Source organism: Dasypus novemcinctus, chromosome 6, assembly GCF_030445035.2.
Source record: "Dasypus novemcinctus isolate mDasNov1 chromosome 6, mDasNov1.1.hap2, whole genome shotgun sequence".
NCBI lineage: Eukaryota > Metazoa > Chordata > Mammalia > Cingulata > Dasypodidae > Dasypus > Dasypus novemcinctus.
Genome location: NC_080678.1, coordinates 62,841,837 through 62,866,909, shown reverse-complemented (window position 1 = coordinate 62,866,909; position 25,073 = coordinate 62,841,837). Strand labels below are relative to the sequence as shown.

Sequence of the window (25,073 nt, the reverse complement as noted above, 5' to 3'; positions counted from 1 at the left end):
GTTTATTATTCTTTTATCTTCCATATACCTTAGCTCAATTTTAGTCTTCTGAAGGATGTTTACTAGCAGTATTCAGTTTAATGTCAGGAGCATTTTCACATCTAAATTTCATAGTAAAATAAACCTTCTAAAAATAAAAATAGGCAAGTGTCGATTTTCAAGTAGATTTCATATCATGGTATTCTAGAAATAGTTACAATGATATTCCATTAGCAAAGATTTGAGAATATTATTCTACTTTTGAAACAAAGATCAAAATATTTGTCTGTATATTTGAATACTTCAGTTTCCATGATAGATTGGTAAATATAGTGCAAAGGATGAAATAAAAAGGCTTTATAATTAGTATTTTTATTTCATTCAAATATGTATTGGCAACATATAGTACAAGTATAATTAATAGTACAATTATAAAAATGTGCTATTATCGATTATAACAAATGTCCCAAATCAACACAAGTTGTGGGTGGGGGCTGGTATTCAGTAATCCTGTATTTTATGCACGAGTGTTCTGTGCATAAAGGTTTAAAACAGGGTTTGAATGTAATAATTGATATCTGGAACCATGAGCACTTATGTTACACAATAATCAATTTCATGTAGATTAAAAAATGGTGTAATTTTTAATTTAATTTAAAAATAAATAGAAGTAAACATAAAATCTCTATACTAAAGAATTAATTTTCAGCTTAAAACTATAAAAATAAATGCAAAGGAAAATGATAGATTTTTAGTGTATAAACTTTTAACATTTACACCAAATACTATAAGATAATGGCATACCACCAACTGAGAAAACAATTTCACTAAAAATATGACTTTGATGGTTACTTTCAAGTGTCAACTTGGCCAGGATTTGGTGTCTAGTTGTTTGGTCAAGCAAGCACTGGCCTGATTGATTCTGTGAGGACATTTCATGGACTTAACTCATCAGGAAATTGATTGCATCTAAGTCTGATTACATCTATAATCAACTGAGGAGATTGTCTTTAACCATGAGACATCTTGTCCAATCATTTTAAGACTTTAATAGGAGAAGTGATGATTTCACCAGTCAGAAGAAAGAATTTCTATCTCTTCTTCAGTCAAATAACTTCTCCTGAGAAATTCATAGAAAATATTCATCAGAGATACCAGCAAGCCTTAGGCCTGCTTACAGAATTTGTACTCATGCATCCCCACACTCATGTGAGAATATCTTATTAAAAATCTCATAATATTTACAGATATTTCTTGTCTGCTCTGTATCTCTACATAACACTGACTAGTACAGTTATCAATATGATATATGTAGCAAATAAAAACTTAAAATTTAGTTAAAATACGAATAAATTGACAAAATTTATAAACTGTAAGAAGACCAAGTTCATTAAAACCTTTAACTACACATGTATTTAAAAAATACAAAGTTGGTGGTGACTTGGCCCAGTGGTAAGAGCGTCCGTCTACCACATGGGAGGTCCGCGGTTCAAACCCCAGGCCTCCTTGACCCGTGTGGAGCTGGCCCATGCACAGTGCAGATGCCTGGAAGGAGCGCCCTGTTGAGTAGGGGAGCCCCACGCGCAAGGAGTGCGCCCCATAAGGAGAGCTGCCCAGCGTGAAAGAAAGTGCAGCCTGCCCAGGAATGGCGCAACCAACACGGAGAGTTGACACAAGATGACGCAACAAAAAGAAACACAGATTCCTGTGCCGCTGACAACAAAAGAAGTGGACAAAGAAGATGTAGCAAATAGACAAAGAGAACAGACAACTGGGGTGGGGAGGGGGGGAAGGGGAGAGAAATAAATAAATCTTAAAAAAAAATACAAAGTAAACAATGCCATGTAAGTTTTTACCTTTGAAATTAATTACTATTTTGTACGAGAACAGCTAAATCTTGGAAAATTGCAGAAAAGTGAATGGACATTAAGTATTATAGGATTTAAGGAAAGGAACTCACGTAAGTCCCCTCCAACTCTATACCATTATATACACATAGAGATTCACACTCCATATGTATAATCTTACTTAGAAGCAAACTTTATTCTTATTTTGCCACCTTCCCCTCATAACATAAAAATAGTTCACAAAGGTTTTACTGGAACTTTGTCAGTGTAAATGTAGAGAGATTCAGTAAGTTAAATGAGGTGAAGAAAAACATTAAAAACTGTAGCCAAGTACACTATTTTTCTTTGCCAATTAAAAAGAAAAATAATCAGTTTTTTGCAGAATTAATACATTTCCCTAGTATTAGTGAAATGTGGTTATATGGCTGTTTGCATGTGAAATTATGAATTGGAATCTGAATGGAAGTGAGCAGCCACTAGTACCTGCAATATAATTCAGCTGACATATAAATTTGCATAAGGCAAATTTTGTTTGTAGATCTTTGCATTCAAAAACCTTTTAGAACTTAAGAAACTGTTTCCAACTTAAAAAAAAAAATAGCCTTTTTTCTAATGAAAGCTTTCTCAAGCCGAGACAATCTAAAAGAACTGCATATACTTAAACCCTGCCCTTGTTTTAATATACATAGCCCACATTTCTCTTTTTGTACCTTTGAATTTTCTGTTACATTCTAATGATAGCATAAATATTCTACCAAACATAGTTTAAAGTAGTATCTTCTATGTGAGCTCTCTCAGCAGGAAAAAATAATGACAAGATGCTGAACTATGCTGAAAATAATTTCGTGGAGTTATTGTAGCATGCTGAGTATTAGAAGGTCTTTTAGATTTCAAACTGGTATTATAATGATTTATAGTGTCCAAGTGCTCTGAAGTGGTCGTTCATTTAAACATCTTATTATGCAAAATAGTCACTAAGTTGTAGCTGTTATTGTCTTTAGTTCTTATTCTTTTTAATTTCTTTTTTAAAAAATTGTGGAATGACATGATCTTTCCCATCTCATTCACTCCCAAGCATGCAACTCAGTGGAATCAAACTCACCCACAATGTTGTGCTACTATCACAATCATCCATTACAAAATCCTGCACTTCACCCCAAACAGAAATCCTACACCCATTATGCATTATCTCCTACTTCTCCCTTCTTCTCCCTTGCCCTGTAACCTGAATTTATATCTCTATTAATTTTTCTACTTTCATCATTTCATGTAAGTGAAATCATACAATAGCTGTTCCTTTGTGCCTGACTTATTTTGCATAAAATGATGTCATCAAGTTTCATCAGTAACATGTACCAGAACTTCATTTCTTTTTAGGGCTGAACAGTACTCCATTGCATGTGTACAATACATTTTGTCCATCCATTATCCTGCTGTTGGATTTTTTAGTGCTTCCACATTTTGACCATTGCAAATAAAGCTGCTATGAACTTGATGTACAAATATTTGTTTGAGGACCTGCTTTCATTTCTTTTGGGTATATACCTAGAAGAAATGGGATTGTCAGGGTCATATGGTAGCTCTATGTTTAAATTTTGAGGAACTCCTGAAGTATTTTCCACAGAAGTTGCACTACATTCCCACCAACACTGTACTAAGATGGTCATTTGTCTACATCCTTGCCAGCACCTATTACTTTATTTTTTTAAAAAATAATAGTCATTTTATTGGATATAAGGGAGTATGTCACTGTGGCCGTGTTTTGCATTTCACTAATGGCAAATGATATTAAGCATATTTTCATGTACTTATTGTCCATTTATATATCTTGTTTAGAGAAATGTCTATACAAACCCAATGCTCATTTTTGTAGTGAACCCTTTAGAGTCCTTTCTCATTACTTTCTGTGCATATTTTTCAAATATTTTCTCTGTGGTTACTATTGGGCTTTTTTTTTTTTTGGATATTAGAAATTTATTCATTAGATTTGAGGTTAAGTTCTAATTCATTTTATTATTTATTTATTTTTGTCTTTATTTTTTAATGTTACATTAAAAAAAATGAGATCCCCATATATCCCCTACCCCCCTTACCTCACCCCTCCCCCCATAACAACAACCTCCTCCCATTGTCATGTGACATTCATTGCACTTGGTGAATATATCTCTGAGCACCGCTGCACCTCATGGTCAATGGTCCGCACCATAGTCTACACTCTCCCACAGTCCACCCAGTGGACCATGGGAGGACATACAATGTCCAACAACTGTCCCTGCAGCACCACCCAGGACAACTCCAACCCCTGAATATGCCCCCACATCACATTTCTTCCTCCCACTCCCTACCCACAGCAGCCACCATAACCACTTTCTCCACACCAATGCCATATTTTCTTCAATTACTAATTACAATAGTTCATGAATAGAATATCAGTAAGTCCACTCTAATCCATACTCTATTCCTCCATCCTGTGGACCTTAGAATGGTTGTGTCCACTCCATATCTATATCAAGAGGGGGCTTAGATTCTACATGGATGCTGGATGCAATTCTCCTGCTTTCAGTTGTAGGCACTCTTGGCTCCCTGGTGTGGTGGTTGACCTTCTTCACCTCCATGTTAGCTGAGTGGGGTAAATCCAATAAACCAGAGTGCAGGGGTTGCAAGTCTGTGGAGGCTCAGGGCCTGGCAATCATGTGGACAGTCCAGAGATTCAGGTCCCGTGAGTATAGACTAAACCCAGCGCCAACTACAGATCCGGTAAAAGTAAGAGGAGAGGCTTGTGGACAAAGATCACATCTGAGTCCAGCTCCATCACACAGAAACACAAACTCCAAAGTAGGGCCAACTGACATGGCACTGAACTCCATCGCCATGACCATAGAGCCTGTGAGTCTCTGTAGCCCTGAGAAGAACCAATACTAGGGGTTGTATCTACTTTATCTGTCTCTGGGACTCTACTCAGGTGTGCATAAGGGTGACTCCTCTGATAACCTCCTGGCTGTTTTGGAGACTCATAGCCATATAAATTCATTTGTCCTTTCCATTTCCCCCTTTTATTCAGGTCAAAAAGCATTTTTAACTCCTGGTATTATATATACACTGAGATATTCTGCTGGTCTGAGTTGACCCTTTTAGTCAAGGTCATTTTCTAGTTACATCATCAGCTGGTACTTGGTAGTAATCCCTCAGCACCAGGGAGGCTCATCCCTGGGACTCATGTTCCATGCTGCGGGGAAAGCAACACATTTAAAGGCTGAGGTTGGCTTCGAGACTGGACACATTTTAACAACACAGAGGTTCTCAGGAGGTAACTCTTAGGCCCCCTGCAGCTCTAGGCCTTGTTCTTATTTCAGGTGCACAGGCTTACAAGCATAGTCATTAGTATCAAGGGCTCATTGTTGGACCTTCCTTCTTTTTTGGTCTTTACCATTGCACTTGGGGGATTGTTGCTGTTCCTTTAGGGACTGTGATAGAGCTCCCCTGGATAGGAACTCAGCACTCCCTCAGTTGTTGTTTTTAATTGTAACCACTATGAAAATATCCAGACATTTTTATGTGCCCTGGATATACTCCCTGCCAACCATGTGTCCCCTGTCAATAACATCCCACACCAGTATTCCTCCCCTGCCATTGTTGACCTCTCTGTGATCCAAAACTTCAAAAATGAAGTCCAATATATTGCCAGGTTCCATTAATAGTAAAACAGAATATAAGGATTAGTTTAAAGGTTAGATATAGAATACATATTAATTTAGAAAGATTAAGGTAAAAATAAATTGGGGCATCAAAAAATTTAAAAATGCAAAAGCTTTGTTTTTAATGTTTTGCCTTCCATCATTGCAATAAATGTTGTCTTGTATGCAAATTAGCAAGGCAATTTCTTCTGTCTTTCCTCAGTGTCTATGTCCTTTCTTTTTCTTTTTTTCTAATTATTTAGCTTATCTTCACAAAAGTTTTAGATTACAGTAATTCATATATACAATATACAGTACTCCCACATATCCAACATATAACCCTTTTTCCTTCCACAGCAATAATCTTTTTACATCTTCATACTATATTTACTGAAACTGATGTACAGATATTGAGACAATAGCTTTCTATTTGGGCTTTAATTTAACATCCTAAATCCATAACAATCTTGTTTGTTTTGATACCAACTTAACTTTAATAGAATGTACACACTATGTTCCTTTACTCCTCCATCACCTCAATTTTATGTAGTTTTTGTCTCACATTGCATATTTATACTTAAAAGTGCCAAACCATTGATTTATAATTTGTTTTTGTGCATTTACATTTTAGATTCTACAGGAAGTAAAATGTGCGGTTACAAACCAGGATTATATTAATATTTGCACTTATATTTACCAATGTCATTGACTTTACTGGAGATCTTTATTTCTCCATGTAACTTTGATCTATGATTTAGTTTCCTTTCCTTCAACCTGCAGAACTCTCTCAGAATCTTTCATTTTCTTTTTTTATTATTATTTTTAAAGAATCTTTAGATTGTATAAATGTTACATCAAAAATATGAAGGATTCCCATATACCACTCCCCTGTCCTCTCACCCACTCTTCCCCGTTGACAACATGTGTCATTAATGTGGCATATTTGTTACAATTGATGAATACATATTGATGTATTGCTGCTAACCATGGCCCAAAGTTTGCATTATGGTTTACACTTTGCACTGCACAATTTCATAGGTTTTGACAAAATGTATAATGGCTTTTATCTGTCATTGCAATGACAACAATGCAAAACAATTCCAATATCCCCAAAATGCCTGTATTAATCACCAAAGGGGTGCTGATGCAAAACACCAGATATTGGTTGGTTATTATAAAGGGTATTTATTGGTATTTATTTGGGGTAGGAGCTTACAGATACCAGGCCATAAAGCATAAGTTATTTCCCTCACCAAAGTCTATTTGGAGCAAGATGGATGCCAATGTCTGTGAGGGTTCAGGCTTCCTAGGTTCCTACATTCCTGGGGCTTGCTTTACTCTGGCTTCAAGGTTCCTTCCTTCGTGAGGATGGCTTCTCTTTCCTCTGTGTACTGGCTTCCCAGGGCTCCAGTGTAAGTCTTCAGCATCAAACTCCAAAATCAAAACTCCTCTTTGCCATGTCTTTTATCTGTGAGTCCCCACCCACCAAGGGGTAGGGATGCAACACCCTATTCATAACTCAGTCATGCCCGGGTACAGATCAGATTACAAGCATAATCCAATATTTCTTTTTGGAATACATCAATTATATCAAACTGCTACAATGCCCCATGCTACACCCATTCTTCCCTTTTCCTCCCCTTAGAACCTCTGGTGGCCACTGCCTTTATATCAGTGTTATAAATTCTTACATTACTAGAATAATAATAACTCTACTTTAGTCCATAGTTGCATTCCCCCCTTATGTTTATTCATTTCTCAACCTTCAGAATTTGGGGATGGTGATACCCACTCTGTTTCCAACTGAGTGAGGACTTACATTCCATGGAGCAGATAGGTGAAACTGTCTTGCTTATTTAGATAATCTCCGTTTTTTTGGATGAGTGTTGTCCATCATCAGTCTTTTGTTAGTTGTCCTGGATGAGTCTGATGAATTAGAAGGTAGGTGTTGGCTGCAACTCTGTAAGGCTTGTCTAGTGGTGATAAACTCTCTCAGTTTTTGTTTACCTGGAAATGTTTTAATCTCTCCCTCTTTTTAAAAATTTTTATTATTTTATTTTATTTATCCCCCCCCGCCTTGTTGCTTGCTTGCTCTGTGCTCTCTGTGTCCATTCACTGCACATTCTTCTGTGTCTGCTTGTCTCCCTTTGTTTTGTCATCTTGCTGTGCCAACTTTCCATGGGCATGGGCCATCAGCTCCCCGCAGGCGTGGGACAGCTTGCCTTCACAGGGAGTCCCTGGGATGTGAACCCAGTGCCTCCCATATGGTAGACAGGAGCGCAATCAGTTGAGCCACATCCACTTCCTTCTCCCTCATTTTTGAAAAACAGTTTTTCTGGGTAGTGGATTCTTGGTTAGCAAATCTTGGCTTTTAGCTCTTTAAATATGACTTCCACTGCCTTCCTGCCTCCATTATTTCCTGTGAGAAACTAGCACTTAGCCCTATTGAGGCTCCCTTGTACATGCCATACTGCTTCTCTTTTGAAACTTTTAGAATTCTCTCTTAATTTTTGGCATTTGACAGTTTCATTATCATATGTCTCAGTATTGATCTTTTTGAGTTTATCCTGTTTGGAGTCCATTGAACATCTTGCGTGTGTATATTCATGTTCTTTTATTAAATATAGGAAATTCTCAGCTATTTCTTTGAATATCTTTTCTGCTCTTTTCTCTTTTTCTTCTCCTTCTGGGACTCCCACAGTATGTATGTTTGGTGCCTGTTTTAGTTTGCCAAAGGACTGCTGATGCAAAGTACCAGAAATGGGTTGGCTTTTACAATGGGGTAAAAGCTTACAGTTTTGAGGCTATGAAATATCCAAATCAAGTTACCATCAGAAATGCTGTCTCCCCAAAGTTGTTCCTAGCATCCTGCCATGTGGTAAAGATGACTGCCTTTCTCTGCTTTCCCCTCCAGAATCTACAATCTCCCATATTTCAGCTGTGGGCAGCCAGGTATAGGGCTTGTCTCCTCAGCTGTGGACTGATCCATGGACCCAAACCCTTCTGGGGCCTCTTTCCATGCCTCTGTGTTCTGCTGGTTCCAGACTCTGGGAACTATCCCAGCCTCTTGGGGCTTTTCTGCTTTCCAGCTGTCCTCTCTCTCACATAGCAGGAACGAATATGGTGAATTCCCTTCTCTGTGTGTCTGTCTCTCTGTGCCTCTGTTTATATCAGACCCAGCAAGAGGGCAGAGACTCAGCTTGAATAATCCATCACTAACATACTCCTAAAAAGCATCTCATACCCACAGGAATTGATTAGTTAAAAATATATAATCTTTCTCTTTTTGGGATTCATAAAAGTATTTCAAATTGACACAATGCTGTTGCCCCTGTTTCTCCATTCTTTTTCCTTTCTGTTCTTCAGAGTGAATAATTTCAATGGTTTTACCATCAAATTCACTGAATTTTTCTTCTGTCAGTTTCAATCAGCTGTTGAACCCCTCCAGGTATATATATTTTTTCTGTTATTGTGATCTTCAGCTCAGTTTGGTTTCTTTTCATTATTTCTCTCTCTTTATTGATATTTTTGTTGTGTTCATCTATTGTTTCCCTGATTTTTTATAGCACTTTGAGCATATTTAGGACTATTTTTAAGGCCTTTGATATGTTCAAGCTTCGGTATTCCTTATTGACAATATCTAATTTTTTATCCAGCTACTTTGTACAAGCCATAATTTCTTGTTTCTTTATTTTGTCATCTTTTGTTGTAGCCTGGAAATTTTGATATTTTACTGTTTTATCTTTGAAATTTAGGCATTGAAGTATCTGGTCTTTGAGCTCGCATGCAGCTAGTGTTAGGTAAGAGACTTCTTTGAATGCCAGAATGTAATGACAAAGAAAAAAAAAAAAAGAATAGAAAATTTAAAAAGAAACATTCCGCTTTTCTTGGTCTTTGCGGATTGGTGTCTGAAAGCGCTGCCCTTCAAAATTTAGTCATAAATGCAGTTAGATAATAGCCCCAGGCAAGAGCATAGGGCCCTTCAGGGACTTTTCTGTTCATGTAGCTTGTCTTGGGCTTGGATCTAGAAATTCTTCCATTTACAGTTATCCAAATAGCCCCTCTTCCCCAGGAAGTGCATACAAGGCAAGTTCTAGAATGTTGAACCCCTGATGAGTGTCCTGGCAGGTTGTGACCAAACATATGTACTTCCAGTATGTGCATAAAGATTAATTTCCACCTCCCAGACTGGGACCGAGGGCCTCACGGGTAACTGGGGGTATGAGCCAGGTCCACCCAAAATTGGGTAGGGATTGGGAAAGGGCCCAGCCAGGGCACCATGAGATCTTAACATTTTTAAGTTGACTTTTTCTTGATTCAGCTCTTGAAACACTTTAACTGTCTTCTGGAGCTTTGAGAAAAATGGTCCTGTCAGCTCTGATTTGTTGCTTAAAGTTTCTGTGTGGTAGTGAGCTCTGAAGTGGCTCACTCTGACATCTTGATTGAAATAGCTATTTTGTTATTCTTACTTTTTTTTTTTTCATATTCATTAATTATACGAATCTTTCTACTTTCACTTCATACCTAGGTGTTTGGTTTGCTGGTTTTGTTTCTTCTTAATAAATAATCACCTCTGGTAATTGTCAGTCAGTTATGAGCATGTATACACCCACTCAAACAGCAAAACACCACGTAATTCTATACTTTTAACAGATTTACAATTCTCTTGGCTTTAATTATGGGATCAAAATGTAAATTATTTCCCTAATGTGCATGAGTTTTTAGAGACTGAAATTTCCTCTCATGAAATACACAGTATTTTACCTTAATCCATCTCAAACCACTTCATTATTCAGGTATTAACATAGGTGGAGTAGTTTTTCAATTATATTACACTATAAATATGCCCATGGTTATACCTGTGGTGACTCTGTCAAAAGGCTGAAATGCAGTTAAATAATATGTGTTGCTAGTTAAATGTATTACTACATCATTGGGGGGTCAATCATGAATAAGAGTTTCTAAAGCAAACAATATTTTCTTAGTAAGTAAGTGTCATACTAGGTTTTTATCAGATAGAACCTTCCCAAAGTGCTGTGCATAAAAGGTTACGTGCTTTGAGGTATTTTCTTCTGTTTTTCACTCTAGCTAATACTGGGATAGTCTAGAAAAATTGAAACTCTTGCACCAATTCTTGATTCTATATAAATTCTAGTGGGGTTATGTTGAGATATCAATATACAAATAGTTTTTATGTTAAGATTGTGGAATTGTGTTTTATGTTATTGTGAAATATATGAACAATTACATATATTTCAGAGACTGGAAACTAATTCTAAAATACCACTTCTGTTTTACCTCCCAGCTTTTGTAAAGATATAAATTGTGTATTTATTGAGACCTATACTTGAGATATAAGCTCTGATTTATAACTTCCAAAATGTAGGTTTGGTAATAGAAATGTTATAGGAAAGTAAAAATTAAAAAAAAAAAACTTGGTTTTGCAACTATACTGATAAAGTATATACACAGTCATATGAAATTAAGTTTTTAACAAAATCACAAGTTACCTACATTGAAATTATACAAGCTTTCCTTTTGCCTTGTGTTAAGTCACAGATATTCTATAATTTCTACTATGTTAAAAAATGGGTATTAATTATCCAGAAATCAAGGAGATCGATCCCATGTCAACGGAAAACTGCACTAGACAATGTTAAACAGGCAAGGGTGACTTTATTTAGAGCTACCCTGGTAGGAGACAAAAAGTTTACCTCCACAACTTCCATTTATTTTTCAGAGTTTACAATAATCATTCTTAAGTGTGAGTATAATATGTAGGAAATTGAATTGCTCCTATGCTCTACACTTGAAGTAAAGTCTTTCATGTTATATTGACCACTAACTCTATTCTACAGGAAAATGAGAACATCATTCAATAGAAACAACTGAAGTTACCAAACCCTGGGTGACAGAGGGACAAGACAATAAGGTGAGTAGTGGTTATGTTTTTCTTTAAGTTCTATTCTTCATGTATTTTTCTTTTCCTTTGAAAAAATACAGTACATTCCATCTGCATTTCTGGTTAAGTTAATTAACTATACATGAATTTTAACTTTCAGGCATTGCTCACTTCCTTTAAGTGGATATGCATTGTATCTGATTCATCTAATCCAGAAAGAAAGAAAAGAGTTAATCACAGAGTCGATAAATTGTCTCTCCAGAGAAATGAAATATCAGTTGTTTCTCTTTTAATACATTTAAAACAAGCAAGTCTACCCAGTTTAGATTTATTATTCTTCATTGATCTCTTGGAGGACATTCTGGCAGTAAAATTGTAGACACTTTGAATCTATCATCATGTGTCAAAGGATTATCAGGTCGATGGCTTCTTTTGAACTTTGTTGTTTCAGAAAACAATAACTGACTATTATAGGCAGAAGTTTGACATTTTCAGGATGAAAATCAATTTTCTTTTATGTGTTTCTGAAGTGAAGCTTGTGCTTTAATTGTAGAATAAATGGCTTTTAGAAATTTGGGGATAACAGAAATGGGAATTAAGATAAAATTTGGCTAATGGCTTCAATGAGAGCAAGGAGATCTCAATGAATATAATATTTTAAATCTATGGAAATAGAATCAGAAGTAGAAACTTAGGGAATTATGTACAGAAATAGAATAATTTCTCCAAACCAAGAAAGTATTTAGGGGATATATTGAAAGAATTTAGCTAGAAAAAGAACATGATATTTCAGCGGAAAATGGTTTTAAATAAGAAATACAAAATTACAATATACAATAATGAGAAATTTATATAATGTGTATATACATGCTTGCCTACTTTTGTCATGACTGTCCCTCATACCAGAATATAGGCTCCATAAAGATTTTTTAAAAAGTCTCTTTTGTCTATCAGTATATTTGCCTCATTTATTAAAAGAACTTTAGCATAATAAGTACTCCATGAGTATTTTCTACCTGAATGTTTTAAAATATTTAAAGCAACAGCAATATTTTTTAAATGTTTTATTTCTATAATATAAATAAGTGACATAAAAAGCAGTCTTTGGAAATGGATCTATAAAACTTTGAAAATAAAGAGCTGACGTGATTTTCTTTGGTCATTATGTATTCAGTATTTCTTTGGTTATTATGAATTCAGTTCTTAAAAATTCACTCAGTTTTGAGTGGATTTTTATGTATAGACATGTCCATGTGGTATATTTACATGCACTTGAAGATTTATATTTCTGACATTAGCTTTATTCCTTATCTAAGCCTACTTAAATTCTATATAACAATGTATTTCAGATAATACATGTTTCATGGAAAGGACCATGCTAAAGTTTGAAAAAATATATGATTCCATTTTGTTAATGAGTGCACAGAATTATGAAAAGAATAACTGAAGAGAGATTAATTTCATGACCTTGCTATTTATAGTTCAACGTAAATTCACAGTAATTTTTTTCATTTTTTTGCTATTTATACTTCAAGGTAAATTCACAATAAACTTCGTCACTCAAATTAAAATGTGGTCTGAATACCTTATTATTTAAGAATAATTAATGATACATAGGTACATGTGTTTACAAATATGCATATGTATGTGTAGATAGAAAATAGGAGAGGGGGACCGAGAGAGGTTGGAAGAGAAAGCGAGGGAGAGAGAAGGAGGGAGAGAGAGAGAGTGTTAATGGTAGAACAGTATCAAGGGTTCTAGCACAAGCATGGTCAGGTCAACAGTTCCAGTATAATAAATTCCTTGAAGGGGGTGAGTAAATATTCTTTTTTTTTTTTTTTTCTCTTCTCTACTCCCTCCCCGCCCCAGTTGTTTGTTCTTGGTGTCCATTTGCCGCGTGTTCTTCTTTGTCTGCTTCTTTGTCTGCTTGCTTTGTCTGTTGTTGTCAGTGGCATGGGAATCTATGTTTCTTTTTGTTGTGTCATCTTGATGTGTCAGCTCTCCCTGTGTGCGGCGCCATTTCTGGGCAGGCTGCACTTTCTTTTGCACTGGGCAGCTCTCCTTATGGGGTGCACTCCTTGCACTTGGGGGTCCCCTACACAGGGACACCCCTGCATGGCACGGCACTCCTTGTGTGCATCAGCACTGTGCATGGGCCAGCTGCACACGGGTCAAGGAGGCTCAGGGTTTGAACCGCAGACCTCCCATGTGGTAGTTGGATGCCCTATTCACTGGGCCGAGTCCGCTTCCCTGAGTAAATATTCTTAATGAGCATTTCCCCACTCCACTTGTAAGGCAAGAGTGTGTTCAGTAAGAACTAATAAAGATAAGGTCAATGAGAACTCTATTTCATTAGCTATAAAAAATGTAGCTAAAAAAAAATAAGACATCTTTTAGGTTCCCCTTTTGAGATTTAGGAAAAGCTCCCTTTTTGTTGATTTTTATGCTGGCATTAATATAAAGAAAATCCGTTTCTTTCCCTAAGCAATAAGTGGAGTTACCACAGTTTTGTAATGTTGGTACACTGTTATGTAATAAATTAGCAAGAGCACCATCAGAGTAACAAAGAATATTAGTAACTCTCTAGAAACCTTCTCAATGTATATTTCAATGACATCCCTATTATTTCCTTAAATTTTAACATCCCTCTATTCAGATTTTAGCTAAGTAGCATATTAAATAAATATATTTAACAAGCTATTCAAAACAACATTTTTAGATGGGAGGTTTATTAAGAGTTCTCTCAATTGTACTAAAATGCCAAGGAAAGAAAGATACATTTTTAAAAACCATCAGTGAATAAATTCTGTGTGCAATAGTGGGAGCCCAGTCATATCATAGTTATGCTGTTAGATAAAGGTACTTGAGTACTTAAATACTGTAGTTTTCCTTTTCAGAATATTTGTGCTCATTTATAAACTTAAGATAGCAAACAAAGGAACGGAGATTCAAACTGGTTTCTGACAGCAAAGTCACAATAGGTTCTACTTGTAGTCTTTCCTTTGATATGGGAAGGTTTTTGGTCTGGTGTAATCGGAAAAGAGTTCCATGATTCATAAATCTGAGGTAGTGGATCTTTATATATTGAATATATATAGCTAAGCACTTTGGACTATCCATGAATCAACATAAATACATATTATTTATGTATCTACTGTTTTGCTAAATGCATGTACTGACTTCGTAATTTGTGCACCCTCCTAAGGCTTCTGGGAAAATATACATTTTGATTTAGGAACTTTTTATGTCATTATGTTTATTACATTTGAAGAAACAGTTCTTTCAAAGAAGTATAAATAAGGCAAACTATATTTTCTAAGAGAAAATATTAAGGTTGAAGAAAGCAATAATTGAAGAACTGTAAGAAAATATAGATGGTTAGTTCTATATCTAATGGAGTTTATAATTGTGTAATCTATCACATTAATGTACCAAAAGCCTGGTATCCCCAGATCTATTGAAATTGGATTAAATAATTTAAATCCAAATCATAGATTCTCCCCTCAAGTACATGTGCTTCTGTTTTCATTCTAATTACCCACATCACTCAAACAATTACCACCTAACTTGTTTATAGTGCAAGGTATGCTATAACTTCTACCTCAAGGAAGTTAAATGGTCCTTTTATCATGGGCCAGTGAAGTTTCCTAAGGGGCTTAGTTGTATCAGGAAAATCACTAGCATAATAAGTGCCATTCACAGAGTTAAATATTATCAGATGAGGCAATCATTTGAAGGGAAAACACACAATTCAATTAAACAAGTTTTTCTTGTAATTGTTCTAAAGCAGCATTTACCAAACTATTGTTTTTCAAATTACCATGCCTGAGATATGACACATTTTTTTAAAAAATTGTGTTATAAAAAAGTCTAGGAAATGACCTAGAAATCCATACTACATATTAGAAACCAGAGGCTCAGGAAATTTCTGCCATAAAGAAAAGCTGTTATATTTTGTTTTTCTAACTTATTTGTTTTTTTTAAGTCTTCCTAAAAACAGAGGTAGTTTTTGTGTGTTTGTTTGTTTTTAAGGGGCAGGTAATTAATATTTAGGCTTTGTAAGCCATACAGTCTCTGTGGCAACTTCTCAGTTCTGCTATTGTAGTGTAGGAACAGTCATATATTTTACATAAACAAATGAGCATGACTGTGTTCTAATAAAATTTTATTTAGCAAAACAGCCGATGGACTGGATTTGGCCTGTACGCTGTACTTTGCTGATCCCTGATGATAATATGCAAAGGTAACTTTGGAAATCTCTATTCTGAAGAAATCCTTCTTCATTTCTCAAGACCAAACCTTATAAAAGTTAAGTTTCAAGAAAATAACCTATTCTACATTGACCAGAATGTAGGTATAGAGAAAAGAATGATTAAGGGAATCTTTTTACAGAAAAATCATCTCTATCAACCCTGGCAATTCTGGGCTATCATACTACTATCAACTCTGTGTGACATCAGTCCTGACTAAGGAAAAGGAATACAACACTGTTCCTGTCCTCAATAAACTTAAGATCTACTGAGAATGATGGTCATAATTTTACAGAGGATGAAGTATGGAACTGGTATACAAGAGAATATAGCAAAACATATGATGTCAATGCCACATGAGCAGTGCACATTTTGACAAGCAGATTAAAAAGAAAAGTGATTTGACTATAGGGATGAGGCAAGGCTTCATGAATGAGATGCAGTTTCACGTGAACTTGGAAAGATTATACTTAGATTTCAACAGTCACTGTTACAGAGAAATTATGATGATAAATCATTGCTGCTAGAGGAAAGAGTGAATAAATGCAGAAATGTAGCAATGGAGAAAATATTTTTTTTATCTAGAAAATAGTCATTTGGCATAAGTCTGGAAAGTAAATCTGTATCAACAAGGTACTTGAAAGACATTATATGCTTAATTCAATAGAAATGTCAAACCTCTGAAAGATGTTAGTATAGCATGGGCACCATTTATTATCTTTTTCTTTAAGGGACCTCCATTTGCCCTCAGGCAGGAATGGCGGAGGCTTACATTACCTGAGGTGCTGTTCATATTGTCTAGGTTGTGACATAGAAAAATGCTTAAAATTGCATATGTATAACTATTGAATGAATATAAACAGCACTAAAACCTACAACAGTCACCCTCCCAGCAAAATAAACCCAGAGTTTGGAAGCTGCTAGGACAGTTTCAGTTCATATACATCAGGGACGCCATCTCTGTGGTTTCGTTATGGTGATGAGATCACTTCTGCCTTTCCACCTATTGTCTTCAAACTTTAAGAAGGGAAAACTTCACCAGAATGGCAGCCTTGTTCACTGGAAAAGCCACACTTTCTCTGAAGTACCACCAGATACAGATGGCTCCAGTTTTATTTCATGACCCCGAATTGGCTCACAGGACCACTCCTAACTGCATGGTAGCAGGGTAAACAAGAATTTGACTTTCCTCCATTTCACGTGGGAAATGCCAGGTAGAAGAAGATTGAGTGTAGCTTTAAAGATGTCCACTGCCATGCACAGGAATATTTAAGTATTTTATTAGAATTTTCAGAAATGCAGAAGATGGGTTTATGCCATATGTATCTTGTATATTTTTCCCAGATTAATAATTATAATCGAATACATTTAGTAAGAAAGAAAAGAAAAACTCTCTTTTGAAATATGATCCACAAAGATATGTCCACTCTGAGTGATGCAAGTGGGACCTATCAGAATAGGATGTGACAAAACGTTCAAAAGCTTTTCTATTTGAAACTATATTAGCATCTGTTTAGCCTCAATGTTTATTTATGCTTTATGAGTAGTGTATTAGAATATGAAAGTGGTTTAAAAATTCTGAGTACTTGCAGTCAGAAGTTCTGAAATCTAGCCCCAGGTCCACCATTTACTAGCCATTGGCTGTACTAGAGTCATTTATCCACATAGGACATCAACCTCCCTTTCATCCTTTGTAAAATTAGGATAATAATAATTGCCCTTCACACTGTGTAGGTTTGTTTCAAGGCTCAAATGAGCTGATATTTTTAAAATTGCTTCAGCAACAGCAAAACACTCTTAAGATCTCCCTCTTCCTCTCAACCTCTCTCCTTTTCTCATATATATGCTATTGTCCCACTCCTCAAACCCTTGAGATTATGAGTGTCAACATAGATTTATATCTGGTGCTTCTCACAGCTTCTGTCACAGGGTTTGTTTTTTTCTACTTAGACCAAATTGAGTCATGCTATTAGGTGTTACTTCTTTAATGATTACATCTATTTCTCACTTCAGAAGCTTTTATCCCTGACCCCAGACCCTCTGAAAGCATGCCAGGTATAATCAACTGCTATTCAGTTTGTCTGAACAGTGAAGTTCATATATCAAAATTAGAGAAACTGGTAGTGGAGACACTTTTGTTTTGGAATATAATCAATGGCTCAAATGACTTTGGGTCATTAAGAATTTAGAGAGTTTCCCCTTACAAGATAACTAAAGAGTTGTAGCCTTTGAAATATGTAATGCCAATGATAATATCCCCTACAAATGCCTCTTCTGTGTTACTTTTGTTAACCTCTGTTGCATCAGGAGAGTCCCAGAGAATTAGTATTTCACATGTCTTAAAAAATCCAAACCTAGCATTCATCACCACTACTTGAATATAAGGTTCTTAAAATTACTGAGTTATCAAACTAGAAAAATATATATATTATTTTGAATATAAGGATTTTGAATCTATGTCGTATCATGTATTCACCAGGAATATGCATTACATCTATGTGTATGTTTGTAATGATTTTCCATATATACATCCCTCTCAGTGATTAATCAGATTACCTCCTCATATATGTTAGACCCCTTTATCATGAAAGTAACAATAAACATAACTCAAATTTGTATAAAAAGAACACAAATGTATTGATTTAAGAATCAGAAAGTAAAGACTTACTCTTCAGGCTTCAGGCAAGGATTGATCTAAGAGCTTAGTGTAATCATCAACTGTCACCTTTCATTTAATTCATGATGGCTTGATTTTAACACTGTTTTTTTCACTCATAATCTCACTTTATCAACTCTCTTATTTGCTTCTGAATAAATTTCCATAGCATTCCTAAAATGTCAGCAATTCCACTCTATTTAGCCTACTTTTGTCACATGAACCCCCGAACCAATCAATCACTGTAATCAGTGCTTCCAGACTTAACATAGGTTCTAAACCTCACTTGTGGAAACACAGTCAGCATTCCCAGAATCAAAGAGATCCCCTAACAGAGACTGTGCCTCTTCAAAAGGGAGGGAAGGATGTCAGAGTGGCAATCTTCAAAGTCTACTTTACTTCCATAAGAAGAGAATGCATATGGGTACATTTAGTGTCTGGATTCTAATTCCTGGGTAAAAAAGAAAGACGAATATTCACCCCTGGTTAAAAAAAATAAAGCAGTTTCACCTGGTTCAACCTAATAAAAACAGCCTTAGTGGGACACTGGTCATGAGTCTTTTAGCTATTCCAAATATCACAATCACCAGTACTTGTGGTATCACCCAGGTTTTAACTAGCTTATTTCATAGCTGTGCAGCAGTGACTCTTGTTCATTTTCCTAGGGACATAAATATATATATTTGAATATAAAATTTATCCGAAAAACTTCAAAAGGAAAGAAAATTCGTGAATTTAGAAATTACTTGGGATACTTACTAGAATACTTTAGGTTCACAGCTAACCTTTACAGTATCATTATCCTTAAACCTATTTCCCAGAACCTATTTCCAAGATATAACTTATTTGGCTGTATCCACGTAATTGGAGCTATGGGTTCCTGGTTTTCTATTATTATTTGCATGAAATAGACCCCAATTTTATGTCTAGGAAAAACATTTGCTCTCTTCATGATTACCCTGCGTTCGTTCTTCTTGGTCTCCATGCACAGGTTCTCTCTGGTTTCCTCTAGGTGATGCAGTCCCAGCCCTGGCTTTGTTAGCAGCTAAATGATATGGATGGGGCCTTAATGAAAATATCTGTACTTTAACTGCTTGTTAGAAAGCAATAATATCTAACCTTTACTGCCAAATATAATCAAAACTTGATGTTAATTATATTATTTAAGTATCTTTGCCTCTTCATTTCTATGGACAGACTAAGAACACTGTGACATCAGCTCATGCCCTCTGGGAAGTGGTTAGTATAGTTGGCATGAGATAGTTCTTTAAGGACAAAGCCCCAATAAACATGTTCCTGTGTCTACCAAAGGGAGGTTGTGAAAAAAAAGGGGGAGGGGGAAGGTGTGGGTGTGGGTGTGGACATGTTATGTTATTAGATCATATCTCTAAGGATCTCATCAGGAAACATTTCTCTTTGCCCATATGTATATGAGGATGAAAATAGTATTTTTCCTGATCCATGGCTAAGTAGATATAGAAATAAATGACAGATATAGATATGAGGCAATGACTTATAGTTACTTTTATTAACAGTACATGTTTTTTAGTTATACCACCGAAGTACTACTAGTCTACTTATATATATACATCATGACACTTTATTCATATGTGCACATGCAGGCTATTACATAGATCTTTATGAATACATACAAAAGCACATAGAATTTCACACTTTAAAAAAAAAACTGGTTTCTTTTAACTGTAATACTTCTCTTATTTCCAATACAGCTATGTTAAACATCTTTCCTCATACCACTCCCCCCCCACCCAGTCGAATTTTGGATAACTTGAAACAATGAAGTCATCCAAGTTTTCATAGTTATTACAATAACTAGTAGTCTCTACTTGAACCCAAAATATTCATAAATATTCAATGAAAGGGAAACTGAAAAGCTTTTATTTCCCTTAGGTAAGTTATTTTAACTTTTAAGTGTCTTAAAACATCCTGAAAAGGAAATTTGAATTTTCTTTTATTTACTTAAGGATTATAAAAACTTTCCTTCACTTTAACTCTTCAGTATTAGTCTTAGTGTTCTCTAAGATTTTTTAACATATGTACAAATAATGTAGTTCAAACTTAAGTCAGAATTTAAGTTAGGTGATGGAAAAATTATATAGGAAGGACCAATATAATGAGATTTTACATTGTAGTTTCTTGTTCTATATGTTCCATGTTTACAAATTGGGCTATAGATCTAGCCATTTTCAAAACTCAAGTGTCTTAATCAGAAAATCAATTTGTAAAAACTTAAATGTGTTTCCCTCCCTGTACAGTTTTGACAACTTCTGGATTATGTCCACAGTTACAGAAATTCCTTGACTGAGTTATGCGAGCAGAACACACTGCCTTGTCTGAAATATAGTCACTTCTTGCCTGAGGCAATGTTTTGACTATAAAAGAGGCTGAGTCAGAATTTGAACCTACATGTGTCAGACTAAAATTTCCATGTTCTTTTCCCTAGGTTGAACTGGTTTTGTTGAATATGAATGAGAAAGGAGTGGTACTCAATGTAATTAAATCTGTTAAGGTAACAGCATTTGGAGGGGTTCTTGGGGCAAGCAGGGTCACTTGTGACTGCTAGCCCTAAGGTGCCTTTGTGAGAATTCAGGAAAGACCCCTCCTCTGAGTAGAACTTTTATAACTCCCCACCCCTAAATAATAAAAATTCAGAATACTTTGGACAAACCATTCTGGCGAGTCAGTCCTCCCTCCATGCAGACTGATATAGCCCCATCCACACTAAGGCATGAAGCTTGAAAAGGGGAAGAACCAGCGGGATTTTAGTTTCCCACTTTGATAAACTAAAGGGACAAGTCTGAACAGGGCACAACCTGCACAGCCTTAGGCGTGGAAGTGGCCTTGTGTCTAGGACTTCAACCTTACTTTGTATATCCAAATTTATTTTGTTTCCATTGATGGTGACATTTCTGATATGAGCCATGTATATAGGTAAAGTAGATTAGATCAATTAAATGATACAACTTGAAGACAGTTATCCTTTCAAAGTGAAGTATTAAAAATAGTAATTTAATCCTTTGGATTTTTTTCTAATTTGTCTTTTTTAAAAAATAGTTTTTATTTTGATTGTCAGTATGCATCCCTCTAAGCATTAAGCTAAATATTTTCACTGAAATAAAGAAATAATAGTGGGAGGGAGAGTACGTCATCTAACTAAGCCATAGAATATATATATATGCGTATATATACATGCGTATATATATACACACGCATGCACCTACATACATACATATAAATCATGAAAACTCTGTACTTTCTTAATATTGATATCTTACCTCAATTTAAGTATCCACTGCCTTCTGGGCACAAATGTAAAATCTAATTACACTATAATATCTAACTCTTAATATTTCCTTGAACCTGTCTTCTCTGCCACAGTTTGAGTTTTTACCTTCTCTAAATGCATTTGTTCCATTAGCACACTAAGGGCCTTTCTAGGTTTTAGATGATTCTCCTCATGATCAGTGTCATTTAGCAGAGTAAATGGACTTGCACTGATGTCCATTTTGAAACATTGGCTTTAACATTTTTTGCTGTGTGATGGCCTCTGTTAACCTTTCTAATTTATTTACCATTATTCCTTTTTTTTTGGCTGTTATAGTTTAGATACCCATTAACAGTGAATTGAAGAATTATAGCATCATAATTTTCACAACTTAAAATTATTTTAGAAAATTCTAAACCTGAAAAGATTTTTTTCTTTTATAATTCATCAGGGTGGCAAAAGCTATCCCAACTGTTCAGAGGTACTTTATAGACTATATTTACCCACTTGATGTAGATATTCATGTTTCACTGCAGAAATATTAATGTTTGATTATGATGTAGCACCAGACCCCAGTGAGATGTCATATGATATTCTGTGTATAGAATGCTTCTGAGTATAGTCAAACAATATATTTTAATGTTTGTTAACTGCTACCTAACCCAACAAAGTGGAAAGAGATGACTATTATTTATAGTCTTGCGTATTTTTATATCACTAACATTTATTAGTCATGAGCATTATATGGAAAAGAGGCTAAATTTTTAATACTTCCTTCTTTAAGGTTGGTATCAGGTCTAAGGTGACTGAGAAATGACTGGTATCATATCTAACAATCTTTAGCTCTGATAGAATACCTCCCTATCTTTATAATTCTGAAGAAATTTACTTACACAAATATTTGAAGAAATTAGTCAATTACATTTATCTGTTACATTTCTCAGAAAACATTCCACCATTCCCAAGTATAAATTTTCAATAGACTCAATGTAAATTTTCAAGATTTTAGTTTTATGTTAAGATAGAAAGTGCTCTCTATTGTATAAAGCAACTGATTTTAGTTTTATGTTAAAACAGAAATTGCTCTCTATTGTATAAAGCAATTGTGAGAAAAGTGTTTGACAAATATGCCATTTTTTTTCTTTTCTCAGTTTTGCAACTTAAAGAAGATTTAATAGGTTTTATCGAATTGAAGATGGGATCTGTGCCATTGCTGATTGGACAGATGGTTGTCTTTATTTAAAAGCACTACCCTACTATTAACTGCGATTTTCAGTTTATCTACTTCAGAAAGATGAAGATCTAAATTGACTGCAAATGTGAAATTGGGATTCCAGCGAATCTCAGTTACCATTCAAACATTCATAGCATTAGATTTTCTTACTTTAATATTCAACAGCTTCGAAATCTAACTGAGAGCAATTGGATTTTCATTTCTGCTGTGCAAAGCATTAAAAATATTGCATTCACTGCTTGTATTTTCATTCTGATCAAGTCCTAGTAAAACTTGAATAACAGTGATAGTTAACATTTTTAAAAGGTATTTTAGTTTGATTTTTATTTCTCTACTATCATGGAGCCACTTTTTAAGAGTGCCATCATGACATTCTCGTTTTCATGGTTTATAAAATCTTAATGTTATAAAGTTGCATAAATTGATGATCACTCACTATATAATTTCTCCCTCCTGTATTAGTCAGCCAAAGGGGTGCTGATGCAAAATACCAGAAATTGGCTATTTTTTATAAATGGAATTTATTTGGGGTAGGAGCTTACAGATACCAGGCCATAAAGCCTAAGTTACTTCCCTCACTAAAGTCTATTTCCACGCGTTGAAGGAAAATGGCTGCCAACGTCTGTGAGGGTTCAGGCTTCCTGGGCTCCTACATTCCTGGGGCTTGCTTTTTCCTGGGCTCAAGGTTTCTCTCTTCCTGGGGCTTGCTTCTCTTTCCTCTGTGGGCTTGCTTTCCAGGGCTCCAGCTTAAAGCTTCAGCCTCAAACTCCAACATCAAAACTCCAACATCAGAAACCCCCTAACTCTGTTCTTTGTCATGTCTTTTATGCCCTAATTGTAACTCAATCATGCCCAAGTACAGATCAGATTACAAGCATAATTCAATATCTATTTTGTAATTTGTAATCATATCAAACTGCTATACCTCCAATCGTAATATCATGTCAAAAATGTAGCTTTGTTTTGTGTGTTATTCAGTCCTTTGCCTGTGGTATATTTTTGGCATAAATGTGACTGTAACTGTAAAATAAGGACTGATGTGCTTCTTTAGAAAGAATTTCATATCTATATTTATTTCACACTTTAAATGACTAAATTTTCAGCTAATCTCTTCTTGACTTTGCTGTTGCTAAAAAGTGAACAACTTAAAAATTAGATGTAAGATGTATTAACAGCCAAAAGGGTGCTAATACAAAGTATCAGAAATCTGTTGACTTTTATAAAGTGTATTTATTTGGGGTAAAAGCTTACAGTCCCAAGACCCTGAAGAGTACAGCTCAAGGTTGTTTTCTTGCCAAAGTCAGTTATCATGTATTGAAACAAGATGGTGGGCGATCTCTGCAAGGGTTCAGCCTTCCTCTTTCTCAGCTACAAGCTGGCAGAGGGTGATTTCTCTTCCCAGGGCTTTAGCTGTTTGAGCCTTCTCCTTTCTGTCACATGGCAGGATCAAAATGATCAAGTTCACTCCTCTTCTGTGTCTTTGGAGCTCTCTCTCTTCCTTTGTATCTTCTTCTGTGTCTTCTTGAGTGAGTGCTCATTTATATAAGCCCACTAAGTGGGTGGGGATTTAACCTGAGTTATGCTCTACTTATGTAGTAGAATCAGAGCCATAATCCTAACATAATTTAATCAAAGACATCTCAGTGATTCTAATACAATCAAAGGGCATCATACCCAGAGGGACAGGACAGTTTACAAACATAATCCTTCTCTTTTTTGGGATTCATAAATAATCTAAAACTGCCACATAAATTTAATAGTGTTCCAGTGCTTCCAGAAATTTTGTATTAGAAGGTCATTTTATCGCATGTAAAAAAACCTCTTATATTTTTAATGTAACTTTTTTGTGATCTATGTATTTCTTTTTAAAAAGACCGTTACAAAATATTTTAAAAGAAACAAAATAAAATAAGATAAAACCCAGGTAGTGATGCTCTTGAGGACTACAGAGACTCTTAACAATGGAAAAAAACTGTATCACTGATGTGGAGGCAGTGGCCATAGGAGTTGCTGAGGGTAGGGAGAGGGAAAAATAGGTGTGATTTGGGGGAATTTTGGGGACTTAGAGTTGTCCTGAATGATATTGCAGGGACCGATAAAAGATTTTTTAAAATCTTTAAAAAAAATCCAAAACTGTCTGTATACTACATTCCAGGTACTAAGTCATTTGATTGGCAGATACTGGAAGGCATGCACTGCCTTCCCAGCATTCTTTCAACTCCTCTCCTCTCCTCCTCTCCCCTCT

The 25,073-nt window shown here is 35.4% G+C and overlaps 1 protein-coding gene across 1 annotated transcript in view; it reads left to right on the top strand.

The window, feature by feature from the left end:
- Positions 1 to 25,073, top strand: part of LOC101441123 (protocadherin-15) — a 1,917,137-nt gene that overhangs the window by 489,950 nt on the left and 1,402,114 nt on the right. The window contains exon 2 of the mRNA XM_058298874.2: positions 11,359 to 11,432. The gene's annotated coding sequence lies outside the window, so the exon portion shown is untranslated. The remainder of the gene's footprint in view (positions 1 to 11,358; positions 11,433 to 25,073) is intronic.